This window comes from Ahaetulla prasina, chromosome 6, assembly GCF_028640845.1.
Source record: "Ahaetulla prasina isolate Xishuangbanna chromosome 6, ASM2864084v1, whole genome shotgun sequence".
Lineage (NCBI taxonomy): Eukaryota > Metazoa > Chordata > Lepidosauria > Squamata > Colubridae > Ahaetulla > Ahaetulla prasina.
In genome coordinates this window covers 2,987,666-3,013,543 of record NC_080544.1, presented here as the reverse complement: position 1 = coordinate 3,013,543, position 25,878 = coordinate 2,987,666, and the positions used below count along the sequence as shown (strand labels likewise).

At 43.6% G+C, this 25,878-nt stretch overlaps 1 protein-coding gene across 1 annotated transcript in view; it reads left to right on the top strand.

The window, feature by feature from the left end:
* Positions 1-13,678: 13,678 nt before the first annotated feature.
* Positions 13,679-25,878, top strand: part of LDB3 (LIM domain binding 3) — a 161,488-nt gene continuing 149,288 nt past the window's right edge. The window contains exon 1 of the mRNA XM_058187031.1: positions 13,679-13,760. The gene's annotated coding sequence lies outside the window, so the exon portion shown is untranslated. The remainder of the gene's footprint in view (positions 13,761-25,878) is intronic.

The window sequence follows — 25,878 nt, the reverse complement described above, 5'->3', positions numbered from 1 at the left end:
ACACTTGGCCAATAAAAAATTTATTCTATTCTATTCTATTCTATTCTATTCTATTCTATGAATAGATAGATAGATAGATAGATAGATAGATAGATACTGTAGATATAGACATCTAGACATATACATATAGGAAGATAGATGGATAGGTGGATGGATGGAAAGAGAGAAACAAAGATACATAGATGGGGAGAGAGATAGAGACATAGAGATAGAGGTAAACCGTAAATAACAAATGTTGCAGCCAAACTGGGCTCAGCTATCGTCTTGTAGCAGAAACCAACACAAACTCTCAATACTCCCTCTAAGCTTGCAAAGGGATGTCCTCTATTTGAAAAAAAACAAAAACCCACACATTTCTGTCTGATAAGAAGCCATAAACTAGCTTGCTCATACCTGTAGGAGCCATTATAGAATCAATTGTATCGCTGGGAGAAAGTCAGCATGTTTTGTGAGATCTAATCCCTCATTTGGAAGTGACAATGGTTGGAGTATGCGCAATGCAACTTGGCTGTCTGCAGAATGCCCTATCCTGCCCTTAGAGAACTGTTCTTCTCATGCTGTGAAGGAGCAGGAGAAACAAATTTGATTCCCTTCCTTTTTACAAGCTTCATTGGATAGAGATGACATTTCTGCAGAAGAGGATAGTATATTCCCCTTTTCTTTCTGCGGAATTAAATTTCCCTGTGATATTTTGAGGAATGAGATGACCTTGGAAGAATCTCCTAGAGTAACTTCTCCCAGTTCTGACACATAAATGAAATACCAATCAATGCTTGTAGGTCAGACTATGCATTGGATCAAACATCAGACTGGATTCTTATACAGAGTCATATTGTAATACATTATCATATGTTGTTCTGACTCACGGCTCAGAATTTCGCTCTTGGTATAAAATAAAAGTCCTGCATATGTTGTGCCATTCTTTATATTTTAGCAAAAACAGAAGCAGGGGAAATTGACCACTGGTTTCATCATAATTAGTAGCTTCCTTGCTTTGTTAACTTCCACGGTGTCTTTCTTGGTCATTGGTTTCCATTTTGCATTGCTGCTGCTGCGTTGCTGGTGCAAAGTTGCAAGCTTAGCAGAATCCACTCTTCCCCAGACAATGTTCATGTCCTATAAAATAAGAATAATCATACTTACAGATCAGCCAGTTTTGATAACATATGGAGGCAACAACAGCTATGTCCTCTTTCACACTTGGGTCTTCTGGACCAAATCCACCGCTTTCGTTACGGCATCACAATGGCTTTGGGGCAAAGAGGAGGGACTGGCCCAGTGGCGAAATACAATTTTTTTACTACCGGTTTGGTGGGCGTGGCTTGGTGGGTGTGGCAGGGGAAGGAGACTGCCAAATTTCCATTCCCATCCCACAGCAAGGGGAAAGATATTGCAAAAACTCCATTCCCACCCCACTCTGGGACCAGCCACAGGTGCTATTTGCCGGTTCTCCGAACTATTCAAAATTTCCACTACTGTTTCTCCAGAACCTGTCAGAACCTGCTGGATTTCACCCCTAGATTGGCCCAATTCATGCAGGGAGCTTTTGTGGCTGAGAGAAGACTAGAACTTGATATCCTGGCTCCAAGTCCAGCACCTGCCTTTGTTTTACAAATATCTGATTAAAAATAACTACCGTATATACTCGAGTATAAGCCGAGTTTTTCAGCACGTTTTTTGTGCTGAAAAGCGCCCCCTCGGCTTATACTCGAGCCAAGCCGTTCAGCCCTTCCTCTTGCAGCGAGTCCTTTCTACCGCAGGCAGCTAGCTCTCGTTAGTGCGCGCATGCGCATTTATTCCTATGTGGACACACGCCAAGACACCCCTCACGCACAATTACCCGCGTTAGTTATAATTGTTGACAGCGTTGACAGAGAGGGCACGAGGAGGCGAGGCAAGGCAAGGGACCCCGATCAAGAGTTATAATTGTTGACAAATACACACGCGGGAGCGAAGAGTGAAAACCCTCCCGGTTTCAAGCGAAGGAAGGGCGCCTGGCTACACACCCGCCCCTTCAAAGAAATAGCTGGCATTCCTCGCGGGGCGGACGGGCGCGCGCAGACACACACACACACACACACACACACACACACACACACGCTCGCCCTCCTAAATTCATTTCCCCCACCCCACCCCTTTTTCTTGGCTGCTTCTTCTTTTCTCCTCCCCGGCGCCGCAGGCCGCCTAGGGCTCTCCTTACCCAGCCCGTGCAAGTGCGGTCAGCTGCCAAATCGACGTTCCCTCTCCTCCCACTGAGGAGGTTCCAAGCTCTGGATTTAAATACAACCGAAAGGGGACGCTGGGGCTACAAACAAGACAGGGGAGGGGAGGGGAGGGGGGAAGGGGAAAGGGACGGAGGGAGGGAGGGGAGGTCGAGCGCAAGAAACTTGTCAGGTAAAACTCAACAGGCAAGGGCGGAAAAAACAGGGAACTGGGAAAACGCCCCAACTAGGGAGAAAAGGAAGGTGGTGTTTTTAAAAACAAAAGTCCCAAACCCAGCGACGGAACCTTTTTCAAAACCGCTGCCGAGCCGAGAAGTGACGGACGGACGGACGGCCGACTCATGAGGCCAGAAGGTAGCCCAGCCGCCCCTCGTCAGGCTTTTCTCAGTTACTGCGCCCCGCCTCCCTCCCTTCCGTGGCGGTTTAGCAGGGCTGCTTTGGAAGAGCCTTAAACGAGCCGTCCTCAGCCACCCTCCCTTCCCTTCCTTGAGCCTCCAGCTCCAGCAGCAGTCTATCCCGGTGGATGAACGCCTCCCGTTTGCCTTCCTGGAGCCTAGCCGGCCCGCTCTCCCTCCCTCCGTGGCGGTTCAGCAGGGCTGCTTTGGAAGAGCCTTAAGCGAGCCCGTCCTCAGCCACCTCCCTTCCCTTCCTTGAGCCTCCAGCTCCAGCAGCAGTCTATCCCGGTAAGAATCCGGCCCGTCTACCTTCCCGGAGACTGGCCGGCCCGATCTCCTCCTTCTCTAGCGGGCAGGTGTCTGGGGCTAAAGAACCTTGAGCTCCACCACCCCTCTCCCTTCCCTTTCCTTGAGCCTCCAGCTCCAGCAGCAGTCTATCCCGGTGGATCCCAGCAGTCTATCCCGGTGGGCGACGCCTCCCGTTTGCCTTCCCGGAGCCTAGCCAGCCCGCTCTCCCTCCCCTCCGTAGCGGCTCAGCTGGGCTGCGAGCCCCGCCTCGGTCGCCTTCACCCCGGCCCTTTGCTGGCCTCGCCTGGGCAGGGCTGGGCAGAGCCGTGACATCACCTCCACCGCCCACCCGTTGCCGTCCGCCGTCCGCCGCCGCCGCCGCCGCGCTGCTGCCTCCGTCCCTCCTCCGCCTCCTCCAGCAGCCAGCAGCGTGGCGGGCGCTCGGCGCGGCAGGGCCGGGCTGGCGACGGCCTCTCCTGGCGGCAGCAACGGCGGCGGCAGCAGCATCAACAGCACCAGCAGCACCAGCGGCTCCGCAGCAGCCCCGCAGCCGCCTCCTTCCCGGGCGCCACCTGCATGAGCCACCGCAAAGGCGACAAGCCGCCCATCAGCATCCAGGAGCACATGGCCATCGGCGTCTGCCCAGGTCCCATCCGCCCCATCAAGCAGATCTCCGACTACTTCCCGCGTTTCCCAGCGGCCTCCCGCCGCCGCTTTGCTCAGCGGGCCTCCTCTCTCTCTCTCTCTCTCTCACACACACACACACACACACAGAGACTTCTAAAGTGGGTTTAATGATATTAGAGACCCTTATTGCCCTGCCAAAAAAAAAAAGAGCCACCCCAACGTCTATGAAAATTAACCTTCTCTTCCAAGAGACACTGTGCAGGGTATTTTCACTGTTGGTGTGCATACAGGCTTAGATTTGTGCTGGGTTCTTAGTACTTAGAGCACTGACCTTCAGAGGCACCCTGGTCCCTTGGAAGCTAAAGGAGGACTCATTTTCATGCTTGCAGTGTTCAATTTGGGAAGGGCATCCAAAGAAGTGGTAGATCCTTGTGTGTCCAATCACACTTAGCCAATAAAAATTCTATTCTATTCTATTCTATTCTATTCTATTCTATTCACTCATTCATTCATTCATTCATTCCTTGTGTGTCCAATCACACTTGGCCAATAAAAATTCTATTCTATTCTATTCTATTCTATTCTATTCTATTCTATTCTATTCACTCACTCACTCATTCATTCATTCATTCCTTGTGTGTCCAATCACACTTGGCCAATAAAAATTCTATTCTATTCTATTCTATTCTATTCTATTCTATTCTATTCTATTCTATTCTATTCTAGTCTATTCATTTTATTTTGTCAAATACATATTAAATAATTATATAAATATAAGCATGAATTGAATACATAAAAGGAATACAACTAAAGGGAACATTAGGACAGGGACGGTAGGCACGCTGGTGCTCTTATGCACGCCCCTTACAGACCTCTTAGGAATGGGGTGAGGTCAATACTAGATAGTCTTTGGTTAAGGCTTTGGGGATTTTGGGAAGAGACCACAGAGTCAGGTAGCACATTCCAGGCATTAACAACTCTGTTACTGAAGTCACATTTTCTGCAATCTAGATTGGAGAGGTTCACTTTTAAGTTTGAATCTATTGTGTTCTCGTGTATTGTTGTGGTTGAAGCTGAAGTAGTCATTGATAGGAAGTACATTGTAGCAGATAATTTTATGAGCTATGCTCAGGTCATACCAAAGGCGGCGTAGTTCTAAATTTTCTAAAGCTGGGAATCCTCCTTCCCCCTTTTGCACTTTTATTGTTTTTCGTTCAAATAAATATTCATGTTATTTTACTTGGCTCTATCTTTATTTTTTACATTGACCAGTAGCTGCCTCATTTCCCACCCTCGGCTTATACTCGAGTCAATAGTTTTTCCCAGTTTTTGTGGTAAAATTAGGTACCTCGGCTTATATTCGGGTCGGCTTATACTCGAGTATATACGGTACTCCTTTTCATAAACTCAAGATCACTGGAGGAACGTGTTCCTCTGACAGTCATGTAATTATTCTGTTTATGTTCTACATCTGACTTACCCTTTGGTGTTTATATTGTGGAAGTCAACCCATCATTTTATGGAGTCTTTCAACTCCTCTTGGCCAAAGTTGGTAATATGGATATTCAGCGAACTTAATGAACCAAGAAGGACAAAGGATGGAATATGAAAATACAGTGGACCATCCGACATAGCTGCATTGGTTCAACATGGTACTGTTCTTAGGGAAGCTGATAATGGATTCAGACAACTGGTTCTTTTTGCATTCAAAGCAATCGAAACATTTCAGTTTAGCTCCGATGAGCATCCTGGTCCAGCTGTTCAGTTATACATATGCATAGATTGTTGGATTACCTTAATTGGCTGCTCTTAATAATAGTCCGGGATGGAAATTGTTGATGCAACAACTTGATTTGGTGGCAATTCATCACAGTGATTGTGTGCATGTGTGGCTTGAAGTAACCATGAAGGAGTGGCAGAGTTCCAGGTATGAATTATGAAGCTCAAACATCATTATCCTTTTATGGAGTTCTATAATCTTATTTTCATGATCAGATTACCAAGCATCGGCAGTCTGATCTATCAGATCATTTATCAGAGCATCAGACCCAATCTCAGGCCAATATATTTGACTGCCTGAGATGAAAGATAACCAAAATTTTCCTATGTGTTATCTTTCACGTACACCAATTCCACGTGGAGAGTCCAATGCCTATGGCAACAATTGTTTTTACTTTAACTTGGACTGAGGATGTGGCATTTTCACCAACCCCTCGAGGAAGATGTCCCTTATAATGAATGGATCTTTATTTCTGGAGCTCCAGAGTTAGAAGATAATACCCATATATGATTTGAATGTCAATTTTATAAGAAAAAGAGAAGTCAATATATTGGACCGTACATTAGACAAATGACCCATTGAGATCCTTACATTAAAACAACATATTTCACATGTGCGCAGAATTTTTTTTTAAAAATCACACATAACACAGCCTTTTATTTAGAATAGAATAACAGAGTTGGAGGTCTTCTAGTCCAACCCCCTGCTTAGGCAGGAAACCCTACACCACTTCAGACAAATGGTTATCCAACATCATCTTAAAAACTTCCAGTGTTGGGAGCATTCACAACTTCTGGAGGCAAGTTGTTCCACTTATTTATTGTTCTGTCAGGAAATTTCTCCTTAGTTCTAAGTTGCTTCTCTTCTTAATTAGTTTCCACCCATTGCTTCTTGTTCTACCCTCAAGTGCTTTGGAGAATAGCTTGACTCCCTCTTCTTTGTGGCAACCCCTGAGATATTGGAAGACTGCTATCATATCTCCCCTAGTCCTTCTTTTCATTAAACTAGACATACCCAGTTCTTGTAACAGTTCTCCGCATGTTTTAGCTTCCAGTCTCCTAATTATCTTTGTTGCTCTTCTCTGCACTCTGCACTTCTCTGCATATTTGAGTAAAACAGTTCAGTTGTGATCTGCATATGTGGGTCTAGTTGGGGTATTTTTTGCGGGTGATTTGCATTCTTTATTCTTTTTATTTAACCTTTTCTTTTATTCCATTTTTATCCTTAATAACATTCTGTGTTTCATATCCTGTATTTTGACATGGCCAGTTGGGTAATCAACCATAAAGTTACCAATAAAGCTAACCTGAGAAAACAGGGGAATTTATGGCCACAGACAATGTACATGACCATGGAAAAGAATGCAGTATTTCTGATACTGTTGCTTCTTGCTCTCTACCACCTGAAAAGACAACCTAACTCTGCCCTATTCAAACCTATCAAAAGGATTTCTGCAGGAACCAAGGGGCTATCATTCAAACAGGGGAATCAAAGAAATTTATAAGTTCCCATTTCTTTTCATGCTGAGAAAGAGGAGACTAAAATCTTTGGGCACAAAGAACCCTTCCTGAGATAAGAGAGAAAGAGGTGACAGATAGATACATCCTGTAAAAATATGTTGGCAAACAGAAGACTTTGTGGCAGGCAGGTATGTGTGTAGAAGAACTTTCTTATTCCTTGTCAAAAGAACATTGATTAATGCTGTTCCTGCTGTTTTGACTGCTGGGTAGCTCTAAAACAAAACTGGAAAAATGAGCAGATAGAAGAACATTTCTACTCTCTTGTTGTTCATATCCACGAGTGGTTGTCCTTATTTTAATGGTCCCCACTTAACACATCCTCCATCACGTTTCTTCTCAGCAGGCATGAGTTAGATGGTTACCAAATAAGTTTTTTCTGGAAGTTGATTCCTGTGTGAGATTTATGAGGACAGTCTCTGCTGTTGGGTTTTGTCTACCACCCGCAGAGCACAACTGTCAAGCATGTATGACAGTTGGAAAGGCAAGGGGCTCAGAATTTGCTTAGATACCCCCGTAGGGCCTTCATCATTCTGCTACACTGGATGAAAACTCTCCAACCGGTATGGTCATCTGGAAAGAGTGGGTTGATCTGACTTAACAGTTTTGCATCCCTCAAATGGGTGAGGTCTTGAGCAGCAGGAGACAGGTTCTCCAGAATGGAAGAGATGCTGCAGAGTTGGGGAGTGTTGGAAGGTCAATTTTTGGGTTGCCTGTCTAGGACTAGGTTTAATTGAAGGTGTCCTTGTTGAAAGCAGGGGTGCTATTCAGCAGGTTCTGACAGGTTCTGGAGAACATAGTGGAAATTTTGAGTAGTTCAGAAAACTGGCAAATACCATCTCTGGCTGGCCCCAGAGTGGGGTGGGAATGGAGATTTTGCAATATCCTTCCCTCAGGAGTGGGGAGGGAATGGGGATTTTGCAGTATCCTTCCCCTGCCACACCCGCAGAACCAGTAGGGGGAAAAAATTGAATTCCACCACTGGTTGAAAGGATTACTTAATTCAACTCTCATTTTGAAAGTTTGAATTATAAAAAAAAAGAAAAAAGAAGAGTTTTCCCCGTCACTAGAATTGAACATGACCGTAAACTGTAGATTCAGTAGAGACATAGACTACCTTATGGTGAGATAGTCTATAATTTTCATAATGTTCATCCCTTCATTTAAAGTGAGCTTTTGTTCTCTTGCTTTAGTGATATGGCATTGAAGGACAAGTTTCACGTGGATGGTGCCATAATGGAATTTGTTCAGTAGATGGTGTTTCACTTGGTAGATCCAGTTTCCTGGTTCTCCTGTACTTTTGGAGAGAGTTCTACTCTTTTCTTGCTTTTGGATTAATGAGAGTTTTCTGAGGCATATCAGTCTGCTCCCATCATTAGTTCTCCTCTCAGCTGGGATGAAATTCATTGGGAAAACTGACAGGCATTGCATCATGATCGATCTTAATGTGTAGCATGCCAGATGCAGAATCAAATCCTTCCTGTATTTTGCCACATACAAACCTGTTCCAAATTCTTAGAGCAGTTTTGGAAATCAGTCCTTTTTGTCTCCTTTGTGTTTAATGATTTATAGACAGAATATTATATTTATGAGGTGGGGGAGGAGGAGGAGGAGAAGAAAAAGATGATAATCTTACGGAAAACATAATTTCTTAGTGGGATCTCTGTTTCCAAACGATATGATATGGTCAAATTAGAGAGGTTGCTTGAAAACAACCTATGCTCAGTTACTAGGCCCGTGATGGTGAACCTATGGCACATGTGGGGGCCATGCGCACATACGCGGGGCTTGGGTACGGGTGGGGGCCATGCACGCAGGGGCTGCACACAGATTGCATTTTGGGGGTTTGGGCACTTCAGCCATTCAGTCTGGGAAAGGTTAGCCATCACTGTACCAGGCTATTGTTTATTCTCAATATACTTTATAATCCTGTTTCTGTTGTGTCTCGTCCAATCTCACCTCAGCCGGGGTCTTCTTATCTGCTTCCGAACACGGAGGAATGTTCTAGTATGCCTCCCGGCCCCAGCCCTGGCTCCATGCCCAGACAGGCTGAAGAGGAAGAAATACCTCCAGCCCCCAGCTCTGGCTCCATGCCCAGGCAAATGGAGCAACTAGACCCCTCCCCCTCCTCCACAGCATGTAAGCCTGAGGAAGGTCAATTACCAACAGCTGCAGACTGGAGTGACCCTCGCGTCAGAAGACTTGATAGGCGGAGGCAACAGAAGGAAGGGAGGGGCAGGCCTGGATAAGTGCCGAGTCATGGAGCCACACCCCATGGCCTATATAAAGGATCTGCTTTCTGGCATTTTCTGAGTCAGGCAAAGTCTAAACATATCTTGCTGAAGTCACTTTCTGGTCTCCTGCCTGCCCTGAGGACTTTGCTAGGACTTTGGCAGAGCTGCAGAGGCACACCTGATTCGGATTTCCCTGACCCGGCCGTCAGCGGAGGAGTGGAACATGACAGTTTCTTATTTTCCCCACAACAACAACCATCCTGTGAGGTGGATTGGGCTGGACTGAGAGTGAGAAGGACTGTCCCATGGTCATTCATTAGACTTCATGCATAATATGGAACTAGAACTCATAATCTCCTGGTTCCTAGGCCAGCACCTTAATCAAACTGCCTTATGACCCAAAGAAATTGTAAATATCTACTACACTGTTCCTCAAATAAAGAAAGAAAATATGTGTGTGTGGGGGGGAGGTCTATATTTGAACTGTTTCACATAGGCGTAATGCAGAGGTGTCCAAATTTTTTGCAAGGGGGGCCGGATTTGGTGAGGTGAAAATATGAGGGGCCGACCATTCAGCCTGACATTCTTTGAACCATTAACAGTAAATGCAAATGAACTATTTAATGCTTTCGTCGCAGGCTAACCAAAAACAAGTCAAACTCCACTCCTTTTGCCTCTAACTATCTCTTAATATCAGATGAAATTGTCTTCAGTTCTCTGTACCACAGTGTTACGAGCCAGGCAAACATTGGCAAACTCTTGTTTCTTCTCAGGACAAATTTTCTCCACCATTTTCATCACACGGTCTTTAATAAATTCACCCTCTGTAAAAGGTTTGCAGGGCTTGGCCATCAGCATTCCCACCTCGTAGCTCGCTGTTGTGGCAGTTTCATTTGACTCACAGGCTCCTGTGAAAAAGCACTGCTTTTTTTTGAACACGGGCCACAATTGGCCCCCGGGCCAGACTTTGGACATGCCTGGCCTAATGCAATATATACCTGTTATATTCCATTGATAAGGATAGCAATATTACATAGCAGCAATGTTTTACCTGGAGAAGTTCTATTTGTAGTATAAGTTGCCAAACCTGGCTGGTACTGGCCACTCAGGCGGTGACACGAGGCTGGCTCCAGAGGATTATCAACGCTTCTTTGTTGGAAGGGGTTTTCCCTGCCGCCTTGAAAGAGGCGGTGGTGAGACCCCTCCTTAAGAAGCCCTCCCTGGACCCAGCTATCTTGGGTAATTATCGTCCAGTCTCCAACCTTCGCTTTGTTGCGAAGGTTGTAGAGAGTGCCGTGGCGCGACAGCTACCCCAATACTTGGATGAAGATGTCTATCTAGACCCGTTCCAGTCCGGCTTCCGACCCGGATACAGCACGGAGACAGCTTTGGTCGCATTGGTGGATGATCTCTGGAGGGCCAGGGACAGGGGTTATTCCTCTGCCCTGGTCCTATTAGACCTCTCAGCGGCGTTCGATACCATCGACCATGGTATCTTGCTGCGCCGGTTGGGGGGATTGGGAGTGGGAGGCACCGTATATCGGTGGTTCTCCTCCTATCTCTCCGACCGGACGCAGACGGTGTTGACGGGGGGGCAGAGGTCGACCGCGAGGTGCCTCACTTGTGGGGTCCCTCAGGGGTCGATTCTCTCGCCCCTGCTGTTCAACATCTACATGAAGCCGTTGGGTGAGATCATCAGTGGTTTCGGGGTGAGATACCAGCAGTACGCTGATGACACCCAGTTGTACTTTTCCACCCCGGGCCACCTCAATGAAGTTGTTGAAGTGCTGTCCCGGTGTTTGGAAGCCGTACGGGTCTGGATGGGGAGAAACAGGCTCAAGCTTAATCCCTCCAAGACGGAGTGGCTGTGGATGCCGGCATCCCGATTCAGTCAGCTGCAGCCGCAGCTGGCTGTCGGAGGCGAGTTATTGGCCCCAAAGGATAGGGTGCGCAACTTAGGTGTCCTCCTGGATGATTGGCTGTCGTTTGAAGATCATTTGACGGCCGTCTCCAGGAGGGCCTTCCACCAGGTTCGCCTGGTTCGGCAGTTGCGCCCCTTCCTTGATCGGGATGCCTTATGCACAGTCACTCATGCGCTCGTTACCTCTCGCTTGGATTACTGTAATGCTCTCTACATGGGGCTCCCCTTGAAGTGCATTCAGAGGCTTCAGTTAGTCCAGAATGCAGCTGCGCGGGTGATAGAGGGAGCTACGCGTAGCTCCCATGTAACACCGCTCCTGCGCAGACTGCACTGGCTGCCTGTGGCCTTTCGAGTGCACTTTAAGGTGTTGGTTACGACCTTTAAAGCGCTCCATGGCTTAGGACCTGGGTACTTACGGGACGGCCTGCTGTTACCACATGCCTCCCACCGACCCGTACGCTCCCATAGAGAGGGACTTCTCAGGGTGCCGTCCGCCAAACAATGTCGGCTGGCGTCCCCCAGGAGAAGGGCCTTCTCTGTGGGGGCTCCCACACTCTGGAACGAGCTTCCCCCGGGTTTACGTCAAATACCTGACCTTCGGACATTCCGTCGCGAACTGAAGACACATCTCTTTATTCGTGCGGGGCTGGCTTAAATTGGATTTTTAATGTGAAATTTTATTAATTTTTAAACGGGGTTTTTAGTTTACGGTAATTTTAATTTCAGGCTAATTTTAAATAAGTTTTTTAAATGGTATTTTAACCTGTATATTTGTATTGTTGGTTTTATCTTGCCTGTACACCGCCCTGAGTCCTTCGGGAGAAGGGCGGTATAAAAATCAAATAAATAAATAAAAATAAATAAAATAAACCTCTTTGTTGGTTTATTTCCGACACAACTGCTGTCTTAATATTCATTCATTCATTCATTCCTTTTGTATATGAATGAATATACAAAATTCATTCAAGTTCATGACTCTGGGCAGCTAACAGTTTTTAGAAACAAGATTTTAACAGCACATAACAAAACTTATGAATACTTTTGACACTGAAAACAAAATTGCAAGGTCAACAAAGAATGGAGGCAACTCATTGTTCAAATATCTGGATTGGTTCTTGTAACTAAATTAAGACAGCTGAATGAGATTTATTTTTTATTTATTTATTTTGTCACACAATATAAGCATAAGCATGAAATAAGCACAGTATAAGCATAAGCATGAAATAACTATACAATATATAAGCATATATATGAGTATGAAATAACTATATTAATTGGATATAACGAAAAGAAACAATAGGACAGGAATGGTGGGCACGCTTGTGCTCTTATGCACGCCTCTTAGATCTCTAAGGATTCCCTTCGCTCTCACCAAGATCTCATACTGACCTCTGGAGATTAGACACAAAGCAAAGTGAAAATGTGTAGTTCTGACAAGGAAGCTGGTTAATCCAATCTATCTTTTGCACCAAGGGAGAAGTAGCTTCTGAGATGCATAACTGGATGAGGAGTAGCTACTTCCTGCTTAGACATTTTTGTTGCTGCCTCTATAACAGTTTGACACATTCAATTTTACTATGTTTCTTGCCATGAGTAGCAAGGAAATGCTTCCCCCAATGGAAATGCCTCTGTTTCCAGCATGAAGTGTTCACTGTGTACTGGCTAAGATCCTGATACTATAAAAAGAAGGGCAGCTGTTAGACTGTGTCTGCTTGCAGGAGGACTGAAACAGGGGCCTTAACTAGCGAGTAACTTTTGCTTCCAAACTTGTGAAAACGAATTGCTCCAAATCCCCCCCTTGCTTTCTGTGGGGGTGATTCCACAGATCAATGGATCCCAATTAAAATTATTCAACACGGTTAATATTAGGGAATTCTTCTCCCAAGTCGTTTCTTTTGCATTTGATGCGAAGCACATTCATAGGTCTGAAGAAAAACACAGGTGTTCCCTCACTCCTGCTTGAGTTGAATGTTTCATGGGCTTGCCTTGCCTGGGAAGCATATGTGGGCATCCTTCATGGACCCACTTTTCCCCCCAACATTGCTGGTTTAAGATTTTGGCCTCCCAGCAGTTCTTCCTTTTTAGAGAAGAGCAACAAAGATGATTAGGGGATTGGAGGCTAAAACAGATGAAGAACAGTTGCAGGAACAGAGTATGCCTAGTTTAATGAAAAGAAGGACTAGGGGAGACATGATAGCAGTGTTCCAATATCTCAGGGGTTGCCACAAAGAAGAGGGAGTCAAACTATTCTCCAAAGCACCTGAGGGTAGAACAAGAAGCAATGGATGGAAACTAATCAAGGAAAGAAGCAACTTAGAACTAAGGAGGAATTTCCTGACAGTTAGAACAATTAATCAGTGGAACAACTTGCCTGCAGAAGTTGTGAATGCTCCAACACTGGAAGTTTTTAAGAAGAGACTGGACAACCATTAGTCTGAAATGGTGTATTTCCTGCTTGAGCAGAGAGTTGGACTAGAAGACCTCTAAGGTCCCTTCCAACTCTGTTATTCTATTCTATTTATTCTATTCATTACTCTTGACTGGAGAGGAGCAATTATTCTCCTGCAGGGCAATGGCTGCTGAGGGAGGAAAGGCAGCGGGGGTGGGGGGCAGCTGTGGCTTTAAGGGATCCACCTTAAGGAAACGCCTGCCCTTCCCCTCCCTTGCCCTGACTAGGCAGCGTCACTGGGATAGCAGAGGTCAAGTCAATTTACAGGGGACGCTTAGAAGGAAGCAGAGCTGAAGGCGTGCAGTGCATCTCCCCAGCTTCTCGCAGGTAGAGGACTGGCGGCCGTCTTTCCTTGCCGCCTGCTATACTAACCCTCTTCCTCCTCCTCCCCCTAACAGACCTCAGTTTCTCTCTCCATCTGACTGTTTCGCGCACTCTGCATGAAAAGTGCTCCGCTGGTGCTTCTCTCTGTCTCTCTCTCCTGCCTGCTTACTCCTTTCTGGCTGCTTGTTGTGTTTCTTCTTACAAAAAGCTTGCTCAGGTTTCTGGCTGGCTTGAGGAGAACAGATTCAGCCGGTTGTGGAGTTGAGTGCAGACCATTGGCTGACAAATTCCCCCAGTTTAGTCTTTATCCTCTCTTTTTTGCCTCTCCCAGACTTATGTGTCTCCTGCCTCTCCGACACCTAAAACTGCCTTTATATTTACAACACCCTTCCTCACAACCTTCCCCAACCTGCTGGTTGGTTAAGAGAGAATGAAGGGGATGATTTTGGGCCCATCCTCGATACCTTTTTTCATTTCCCCCCTTTCGGTGAAGAAGCATCGTATCCCAGCATCGCTTTTGTTCAGCTGGAAATAAGTGATAAAATATTCATGACCAGAAGCGTCCCAGAACGGATGACTCACAGGCATCTTCGCGATTGGACAGCGTGGACGCTTCCTGTCCAGTCCAGTTTTCTCCATCTTTAGTCCAAAATAGACACATAGAACTTGTTTCACTGTGATAGAATCACAGTTTATTTCAGTTAAATCACAAATTCTCAATAGCAGAAAGAGTTGCAGGTACTTGCAGTCTAGATATGGTAGTTTATAATACTTTTGGCTAATCAAATTGCTTTAATCCCATTTCTTTGAAACCATCCAGACCAAATTCAAAAAACAAGGATTATGTTTTGTCATTATACCAGAGTGTTACACACTTTAAATTGCACACGCCAGATCACAGAGATTAAATCAATCAATACAGACTTTCTTTAATCAACAGAAACTAAGTGAAATCTTAAGTGTTATCCAAATATGTCAATCCTCAAATATGCTCCTAAACTTTAAACCAAAATGCCCAATCCTCCAAATAATTTGTCAACTTTTAATAAAAGTACCTCAAGTACATCATCTCGTACAAAGATTTTAGATCTTTGTTTGTTTAAATTGCAAATAATAGATTTTTCTGTTCCCATTCTCTCTTTCGGCATGCATGTGCGCAATATAATTCTATGCCTCAAGAGCAGATATAAGTTTATAAAGAGCTAATATTATCCCTGACAGCAGATTTCATTCATGCAATGGTTTTAATACTGCCAACTTTCACTCTGGACTCTTTCATAGGGAGTATTGCACTAACTCCCAATATACACGAGGTAGCCTTACTATAGAGTATAAAGAACAAAGAGGAAGAGGAAAATTATCGGCTGTGATTAAGTCACGCACTATTTTTATTTGTCTTTTTAACTAAGAACACTTCCATACACTAAAGCCAATGGATCAGATCCAACTAAACCTTGTCTCTTTAGTAATTTAAGTGATTTGCTGGCATCATGGAGAAATTTTTTCCATTATTGTAATGCAAGTCTCAATTTAGCAATCTCAGAATTTCTGACCCTATAAGCAGCTGCTGTTGGATTTACACACACACACACACACACACACACACACACAGCATTAAATTTTTAATTTGGCAGCTTTCCTCTAAAACTCATAATCCAACTGAAAAAGAGAAACTGCTTTTCAAGGTAGGATGACTATATTTCGAACTATTCTGAAACTTGTTAGGTAGTTATTTATCTACACAATCCATTCTTGGGTACTTTAAAAATTATCTTTTAATGATATTCTCATCAGCCTCTCCAAACTATGATTCTTTGAGGAAAGATGCAATATTTAAAAATGTCTTTCATATAAGAGAATTGGCAGGTTACTTATATTTTATTTAAAGATTTTACATTCCCCTCACTCTCTTTATGGCTTGGATGGCTTACTACAATGCTTTAAAATATACATAAGAAAAAAAATATGCATTTTTAAACAAAAATCACAAATCCACAGCTATAACAGTAAAAGAACTGGATGAATATGTATCCTCTAATTTTTTCCTGAAGCAGTTTTAGCACAAGGGTTATATGGAAAGCCAGAGATGCCTTATTCAGCATTTCTGGTTCCTGGACTGGATTATTTCTGAACCATTTTCACTGTCCATCCCATGAACAGTGCATTTGTAGAGTTGTAAGGTTACTGGTTTATTCTCCAAACCTCTGTCATCTTACGATCAGGAAATTGATGCAAATCTGAGAAATAGCCAATCTTGGACACACAAGGAAGGAGAAATATAGATAAGTATGATCAGAAGTCTAGTGGCTTATAACCTTGAATGTGTGAATGATCATTTCCTGTGGATTGACATTGGGAGGTAGAATAATTGACCCAAATAATTCCCAAGAAGTCTCAAACAGAAGTCTTCAAGTCCAGCTTTTATTAGTATTTGGAAAGGTAGGAGATGAGCCATCACAACACCATGCCTCCATCTTAAAGCTGTATTATGTGGTCCAGCAAGATGACATTGGTAAGGAATCAAGGAATCCAGAAGCATCATCAGGTCAGTTCTCTGCCTATCATTCTCCCAAGGTAGATCATCCATCTTCATGATCAAAGACTTTTGCTATTAAATCTAGATCTGAATCCAGCTGGAAGGGTGAAAATCAATTATTACCTCTGAGAGCCATCACCTTCTCTACCACTTTGACCAGTTTGGTCTAATGGTGAAGGCACCAGGCTAGAAAACAGGAGACTGTGAGTTCTTAGTCCTACTTTAGACATCAAAGCCAGCTGGGTGACTTTGGGCTGATCACCAGGAGATGGTAAGTTGTGGTCCTGCCTTAGACATGAAAGCCATCTGGGTAACCTTGGCCCAGTCACCCTCTTTCAATCCCACCCACCTCACAGGGTTGTTGTTCTGTGGAAAATAGGAAGAGCAAGGTATGTTGGATATATTCTCCACTATGAGTTATTTATAAAATAATCAGGTGGGGTACAAATAAATGTAAAGAAATAATAATACCAGTTACAGCTAACAGTAATTAAAATTGGCTGGATCCCAATATATCTTTCTAGGATGGTTTCCTAATGATTGCATCAATTATGTAGATTTTCTTCCTGAAAGTAGTCCTAGCCAGAGAATGAAAGATAATGAATTATAATGGGCCATTTAATGTGTGTGGCTGAAGTTCCTTATTTATAGATAATAGAAATCAAAGACTATTATTTATTTAATATTTAAATCTCTTCCCAATCCCTATTTTCCTCTCTGTTTTCAACATTATAATAAAACTCAACTCTGAAAAAATTACCGAATTATTAAATCAAAGCCAAATTACTGTTTGCCTTCTTAAGCAAACTTAAGAAGTGATCTGAAGGCTTTTAGGGGCAAAATATATTTTGCCCCTTAAAATACTACCCTGTAACAATGGATTCAGCATTTCAAAGTATTACACTTGTTTTGGGTTTCCTATCTGGGATACATCCGTTCCTTGTTCAGTACAGACAATGGTAGATGGGGTTGCATTGATCCCAAAGAAATCAAATTTGTTGAGTCCCATCTCTTAATCTGGTCACCTTAAATGTTTTGGATCCCAAAGCTACACCAGAACAACGATCTGATTTGGTAAACTTAATTTGCGATCTTTCTCTGGACATTTTTAGTTTCTTTGAGAGGAAATATGGCACAAATGCTCAGTGGTATTCTGTGCCACATCTGGTTAAACTGTGTCCCACTCAGTACTTTCAGGACCCTGGACAATGACCAAGAGGCCTCTTCCCTTGCATGAACTAACTCTGAAGCCAACAAAAGACCACAACAGAGGGCAAATGAGAGTGTTGATAGTTTAAGTCATAGCTATGCTGGCTGGAGAATTCTGGAAGTTGAAGTCCACAAGTCTTAAAGCTGCCAAGTTTGAAGACCTCTGATTTAAGTTCTTGAACGATCTATGGCTGTTTCTAGACTCTTATGCATGTCTGAGGGACAGCAGAGACTGAGATAGCAATCTTAGGGTCTGAAGAAAGAGTTATGTCCTCTTCATGAGTATATTCAGAAAAGGATAACAAAATTCTGCCTTAAAGTAGGGAAATTTAGTGCTGAGTTTTTTTGAGGAGATTTTTCTTCTCCTTAAGGAATCTTGGGACTGTTGTTGTCACAACTAGAACCTTCTTGGATTTATTGTCTTACTATAATTCCAATGAATCTCTAGAATGAAACTAGTAGAGGTCCTAAATTAATGCAGATGTGGAGAAATGTAGACAATATAGGTTGCGTTAATGCCTATGTCAAGTGTGAGATTTGTTTCTGTTCTTCACTCTAGTCCAAATTTTACATCTCTAGAGTTTGGTAAGTATTTGAACTTCCTCTATTTATCTAAGGGAAAAGGGATGCAATGGCTCAGTGGCTAAGACACTGAGTTTGTCGATTGAAAGGTCGGCAGTTCAGTGGTTTGAATCCCTAGTGCCACGTAACTGGGTGAGCTCCCGTTACTTGTCCCAGCTTCTGTCGACCTAGCAGTTCAAAAGCATGTCAAAAATGCAAGTAGAAAAATAGGGACCACCTTTGGTGGGAAGGTTCCCTAGAGTCGGGAACGACTAGCACATATGTGTGAGGGGAACCTTTACCTTATTTCTCTAAGAGAAGATTTCCAAGAATTCTCCAATATTTCATTTATTATAGAAGCATCAGCGCATGAGAGAGGAACATGAGAAGTCTGAGTTGCTCTCCTCTCATTGTTGTGTTTGATTTATGCTTTCTCAATTTTGAGGAAAGCCTCATCGTTCATCTTAATCTGGGTTCTTAAATGGTTGTCAGTAGCTCCATGTTTAATGAAGTTAGTTATCATTTGCTGTAGAGTATGTATGTTATAGGGATGCAGTGGCTCAGTGGCTAGGACGCTGAGCTTGTCGATCGAAAGATCGGTAGTTCAACGGTTTGAATCCCTAGTGCCGCGTAACTGGGTGAGCTCCCGTTACTTGTCCTCGCTTCTGCCAACCTAGCAGTTCGAAAGCACATAAAAAATGCAAATAGAAAAATAGGGACCACCTTTGGTGGGAAGGTAACAGTGTTCTGTGCGCCCTTGATATTTAATCATGCCAGCCACATGACCATGGAGACGTCTTGGACAGTGCTGGCTCTTCGGCTTTGAAATTGAGATGAGCACTGCCCCCTAGAGTCGGAAATGATTAGCACATATGTGCAAGGGGAACCTTTACCTCTTATGTATGTTATTTTGATTTGACATCACCTTGATGGCTTCTTCGGAGGAATGCTACACAGTACAAATAATAAAAATAACTCAAAGCATAGAAATTAAAAAAAGAGGATGCAAATGTCCACGACTTCTACCTTCTCTTAAGCACTGGTTCTTGCATCCCCAAGGAACTCCAACTCATTGGGCTTCTCTTGCTCAGAGGTACAACTTCGTTGTTTGCTGCAGTGATAACGCCAGATCCTCTGATGATACCATGCTGTCCCATCTCTAGCTTACAGAAGAACACTAAGGAGTTAACTTGTTGTGTTTCTGGTAGTTTGAAATGTCCATAGCTTTGGATGATAGTTGTGGAACTTCTCTTGCTCAGAGGCACAACTTCGCTGTTTGCTGCAGTGATAACGCCAGATCCTCTGATGATACCATGCTGTCCCATCTCTAGCTTACAGAAGAACACTAAGGAGTTAACTTGTTGTGTTTCTGGTAGTTTGAAATGTCCATAGCTTTGGATGATAGTTGTGGAACTTCTTCAGTTCTTCTCTATGTTCATAGTGGATGGGATTGATAATTTCTGACCTGTTTTTAATGGCAGAGGTGGTGGTATGGAGGTCTTACAGGCATTGCTTATTCTTGTTGCCATCTGGTGGTCTACAAGATATTTTTTTTCACTCCACATCTGGAAAGCTTAAATGGAGAAAGCTCTGTAGAAAAGAAAAGTCATTTCCAAATCTTCCATATCTAACATTTAATCTTTAAGAGACTTAACCATAACATCAAAAAATTAAACAGTTTATGAGAATACTTATGAGCCATAATGGAGATTTCACAAGCGAAATAATAAGAAAATGAATAAGACTTAATCTATTGAATGTAGTTCCCTCTTGTTAATAAGAATATATTAGTCTCATTTTCCTCCCCTTTAGTCAACTAAATGTGCAGTTCTCATTTCCTCAGTTCTTAAGTTGAGGTGATGTCTTAAGCAGAACTTCTGGGTGATCCTGGGAATAAGTCATGAAGAGTTTCATAGGTGCTTCAAATTGCACCACAAAATAGAAGTTATAGCTTTTGGAGAAAGTGGGCATTTTTCCCACAACACAATCTCCAAAGCCAACCAGCAGTTAAATGGGTTGCCCTTATTCCCAACCCTCTCTAACCAAGGGCTTCTAGAAGTCTCCGATTTCAGTTAGCCAGCATAGTGAAAAGCTTTGAGTTATCACTTCAACTAGTCTAGAAACCCACCTACCCCCACTAATAAACCCTCCAGACTTTATTATTGTCAAGGTATCGTATCAGGTCATGGAAATGTTTCATACTGTGGAAGAAATCAGCTTGTTTTCCAAAGCAATAAATATTTATAATTTTAAATGAGATATCTTGGATTTTGCAAGCTTCATCTAACTTCCATTTGTGCTGTTACCTCAGTTAGAGCTGTTTGTATTCTAGTGAGGAAAAGATCTAAGTTTGGCAGAAAATCCAGAGAAAGGATGAAAAAAATATAGAATTCCACTTCATTTACACAACCCTCCTTTGTTCCTCTTATTATCTCACACTCCATGCACATTCACTACCCATAATTATGTGTAAGAAAGAATCGCAAAATACAGAGTTAAGGGACCTTGGATCTAGTCCAACTCCCCTATTCAAGCAGGACACCCTCAACCATGTCAGACAAATGGCTTTCCAAAACTTTTGAAACCTGGAGAAATCTTCATTCACCCTGTTCTTTTCTTTCAGGATTAGGAAAAATCATTTTTCCAGATGTGGATACAGCTGGTCAGCGAAGGATGCTGGGAGTTGTAGTCCACCAACACCAGGATCCAGGGTGTATCAACCATGCAGAGGTTGATAAAGAACACCTTCCTGTGTTCCTCACCACTGAACTGCTGGCCAAGTGCAGCCACATCTAGAAAACCTGACCAGTTTCAACCTAGAAAGAATAAAATAGGTTTATCACTGGCATTTCTTGGAAACAAAACAAGACCCTGTAGCCCTAGAAGTCCATGCCTAGAGTTAGTGCACACACTGTCTGGGGCTAAGGAAAGAACCCTTGAGAGCAAACCATGTGCAGAGAGAAGACCAATCTCTGTTCTTTGTTGCACAATTACTCCAGTGAGATCAATAGCACTCATAACACACCAAAGGCACTGAGGCGAATCCGTAATGCAGGATTTTTTAACCTCTGCAACTTCAAGGAGTAGCACCTGGACTTACAACAAGGCTCCCACATCCCTTAATTCAGCACTGACTTGCTCTGAGGAAGCTCTAGCTAACAGACTGTACTCAATGAGTAGCCGTTAAAGATACTACATCTACATGGAGGGAAGTAAGCAGTGGGGTATCACAAGGTTCTGTCCTAGGCCCAGTACTCTTCAATATCTTCATAAATGACTTAGATGAGGAATAGAAGGGGAACTTACCAAATTTGCAGATGATACTAAAATGACAGGAATAGCCAACACTCTAGATCAGGGATGTCAAAATTTCATTGAGGGCCATATCAGGGCTGTGGTTGACCTCGGGGGGGGGGGACACACTGGGTGGGTGTGGCCAGTTTGACACCACTCCTCAAACTGCTGGCATGTTTCCTCTTCACATTGGGTAGATTGGGTCAAAGTGATATGGGTAGAGCAGGCCAAAATGATGTGGGCCAGCCCCTTAAATTTTCCAGGAGGTCCCTGCGGGCCGGATCCAGCCCATGGGTGTTGTGTTTGACACCCCTGCCCTAGATGATAAGTTCAAGATCCAGATGGATCGTGATAGACTTGAACCCTGGGCCCTATCTAACAAAATAAAATTCAATGTAGAGAAAAGGAAAGTTTTACACTTAGACAAGAAAAGGCAAAAGTACACATATAGACTGGGTGAAACCAGGCTTAATAGCAGTAATTATGAAAGGGATCTTGGAGTCTTAGTGGACAACCAATTAAATATGAGCCAACAGTGTGCAGTGGCAGCCAAAAAAAGCCAATGCAATCCTAAATTGCATTAACAAAGGGATACAATCAAGATCAAGTGAGGTACCAATACCACTCTATAAAGCCTCAGTAAGACCACACCTAGAATACTGCATCCAGTTTTGGTCACCACACTATAAAAAAGATGTTGAGACTCTAGAAAGAGTGCAGAGAAGAGCAACCAAGATGATTAGGGGACTGGAGGCTAAAACATATGAAGAACGGTTACAGGAACTGGGTTTGGCTAGTCTAGTGAAGAGAAAGACCAGGGGAGACATGATAGCAGTATTCCAGTATTTGAGGGGTGCCACAGAGACAAAGGAGTCAAGCTATTTTCCAAGGCACCTGACGGCCAGACAAGGAATAATGGATGGACACTGAACAAGGAGAGATTCAACCTAGAAATAAGGAGAAATTTCCTGACAGTGAGAACAATCAACCAGTGGAACAGAAGTTGCCTTCAGAAGTTGTGGGAGCTTCATCCCTGGAGGCTTTCAAGAATAGATTGGATTGCCTGCCATCTGTCAAAAATGGTGTAGGGTCTGCTGGGTGGGTGGGTGGGGGGTTGGACTAGATGACCTGCAAGGTCCCTTCCAACTCTCTTAATCTGTAACCTAAGCAGGGCTACCGCTCTAGACCTCCTCAGCTGTGAACGTGTTCCAGTGTGGTGACAAAGTTGGCGCTGGTTTCTAGAGGATGATGATGTTTCTATTCTAAGATGTTACCTTGAGCCGATCATTCCTTCCTGAACATTCCAGTCCTGGCCCTGGGGAAAGACTGCTATTAACATTCCAGAAACTTTTTTCTTCCTCAGGCCATTTTTAGTCATGGCCCAAAGAGTGAAATTCACTGGGACAGCAGTCAGTTTGGTGTCTGCTTGGGAGAGAGAATCTCATCCCGTTTCCTGAAATTGTTTCAACAGACGCTGCTTCCGGTGTTTTGAATTTAAATTTTAAAAGCCAATTCAATCCTAGGCTGCCGTAACAGAGGGATAGAATCAAGATCATGTGAAGTGCTTGTACCGCTTTACAAAGCCTTAGTAAGACCACACTTGGACTATTGCATGCAGTTCTGGCCACCACAATATAAAAAAGATGTTGATACTCTCAGAAGAGAGCAGAGAAGAGCAGCAAAAATGATTAGAGGGCTGGAGGCACACAAAGTATGATTACAGGAACTGGTTACATCTAGTCTAATGAAAAGAAGGACTACGAGAGGCATGATAGCAGTCTTCCAATATTTCAGGGCTCCTACAAAGACGAGGGGGTCAAACTATTTTCCAAAGCATCAAAAGGCAAAGGCAAGAAACAATAGATGAAAACTAACCAAGGAGAGAAGCAACCAAGAAGTAAGGAGAAATGTTTTAACGGTGAGAGCAATCAACCAGTGGAATGGCTTGTCTTCAGAAGTTGTGGGTCCATCACTGGAGGCTTTAAAGAAGAGATTAGACAGCCATTTGTCTGAAATGGTATAGGGTCTCCTACTCAAGCAGGGGGTTGGACTAGAAGATCTTCTATGTCTCTTCCGACTCTATTATTCTAAGATTATTCTACAAATTCTTTTTCCCTTGGCTTTTAAAAGGAAAATCTGAAACTGTGAAGAAAGTAGTAATTATGGAAGAACTAGAATTGAAAATCTTGAAAAATTGAAAAATTGAAAAAGGCTTAGAAAACTTGGAACTCCGTCGCCTTCGACAAGATCTAAGTTTAACTCATAGAATCATCTATTGTAATATCCTTCCTGTTAAAGACTACTTCAGCTTTAATTGCAACAATACAAGAGCAACCAACAGATTTAAACTTAATGTTAACCGCTTTAATCTAGATTGCAGAAAATATGACTTTTTTTATTATTATTTACATTTATATCCCGCCCTTCTCCGAAGACTCAGGGTGGCTTACAGTGTGTAAGGCAATAGTCTCATTCTATTTGTATATTTACAAAGTCAACTTATTGCCCCCCCCAACAATCTGGGTCCTCATTTTACCTACCTTATAAAGGATGGAAGGCTGAGTCAACCTCGGGCCGGGCTTGAACCTGCAGTAATTGCAGGCTGCTGTGTTCTAATAACAGGCTTCTTACCAGCCTGAGCTACCACGGCCCAAGGCTGTAACAGAATCATCAGTGCTTGGAATACTTTACCTGACTCTGTGGTCTCTTCTCATAATCCTAAAAGCTTCAACCAAAAACTTTCTACCATTGACCTCACCCCATTCCTAAGAGGACCATAAGGGGCGTGCATAAGCGCACAAACGTGCCTACCGTTCCTGTCCTATTGTTTTCTTTTCTTTTCTTCTTCCTATATATATATTGGTGCTTATACCTCCTAATATTTACTCATATATATGTTTATATACTATATAATCCTTTTTATATGATGTTGTGACAAAAATAAATAAATAAATAAAATAAATAAATAAATAAAGAAGTTTACCCACAGTGTCTTCTGATGGCTTTTCACACATGATGAAATATCAGGACTACAAATGTAGGTCCTTAGGCAAAATTCAGGCCCATAACTGTAATATTATCCTTACCCAGCATCATAAACATTGGGGTCTATTGCAGTATGAGGCATCAGAAGCTAAACTGAAATAAATAAGCTGTTGCTACCTTTATAGTTAATAGCGCTCCATGGCTTAGGACCGGGATATCTACGAGACCGCCTCCTGCCGCCGATAGCCTCCCAACGACCGGTGCGCTCCCACAGAGCGGGCCTCCTCCGGGTGCCGTCGACCAAGCAATGCAGGTCGGCGACCCCCAGGGGGAGGGCCTTCTCTGTGGCAGCACCGGCCCTGTGGAACGAGCTTCCTCCAGGGTTACGGCAACTCCCAGACCTCCGGACCTTCAGGCGTGAACTGAAGACTTTATTATTTCAACGAGCTGGACTAGCCTAAGAATAAAATATTTTAGTTAATTTTAATGGGTTTTAACCGGTTTTTACCGTTTTAGTCATTTGGCGATTGTAATATTTTGTTTTAATTGGGTTTTAAATTGCTTATTTATTATTGTTGTATTTTAATATGCCTGTGAACCGCCCTGAGTCCTACGGGAGATGGTATACTTTATAAAAGTATAAAAATAAATAAATAAATAAATATAGTTAAGAAAGGTACAGGCAGACCTCCACTTAGAACAGTCCATTTAATGACCATTCAAAGTCACTACAGCATTGAGAAAAAGGGACTTATGATTTTTTTTTCCAAGCGTGTGTCCGTTTGCAGCATCCCCATGGTCACATGATCAAAATTCAGAATGCTTGGCAACTGGCATGTATTTATGACAGTTGCAGTATCCTGGGGTCATGCGATCCTCTTTTGCAACCTTCCAATGAGCAAAGTCAGTGGTGGGATTCAAAGAATTTAACAACCGGTTCTCTGCCCTAATGACCAGCTGGGTGGGCGTGGCCATGGTGGGTGTGGCCAGGGGGTGTGACAACAGGCAGCACTCTGCCTCCTGCATCCCCCTGGGAGCAAAAGCAAGCCACCAGGGGTGGGTGGGGCCACCGGAATCAGATGGGGCTGTTGATCACGTACCTGGCTCCTTGCTGCGTGACTACAGCCCTACCTGAACTGCTAGAGGTGCTCGCTGGCGTGGCGGTGGAGATCCCCAGACTACTGGTCTTGGGGGATTTCAACCTGCCATCTGCCGGCTTGTCGTCGACGGTGGTTCAGGCGTTCCAGGCCTCCATGACGGCCTTGGACCTGATTCAAGTAACTGATGGCCCTACACACATTGGGGGAGGCGCGCTAGACTTGATTTTTATCTCTGGTCAGTGGGTAAATGATCTGGATTTAGGAGATTTAGTGAAAGAACCGGTGTCATGGTCAGATCATTTTCTTCTTCGCCTAGACTTTCAGACCGCCGCTCACCACCGCAGGGAGACGGAGCCAATGCGTTGGTTCCGTCCCAGGCGCCTGATGGACCCGGAGAGGTTCCTGACGGAGCTTGGGCCGCTTCCTGAGGATCTTA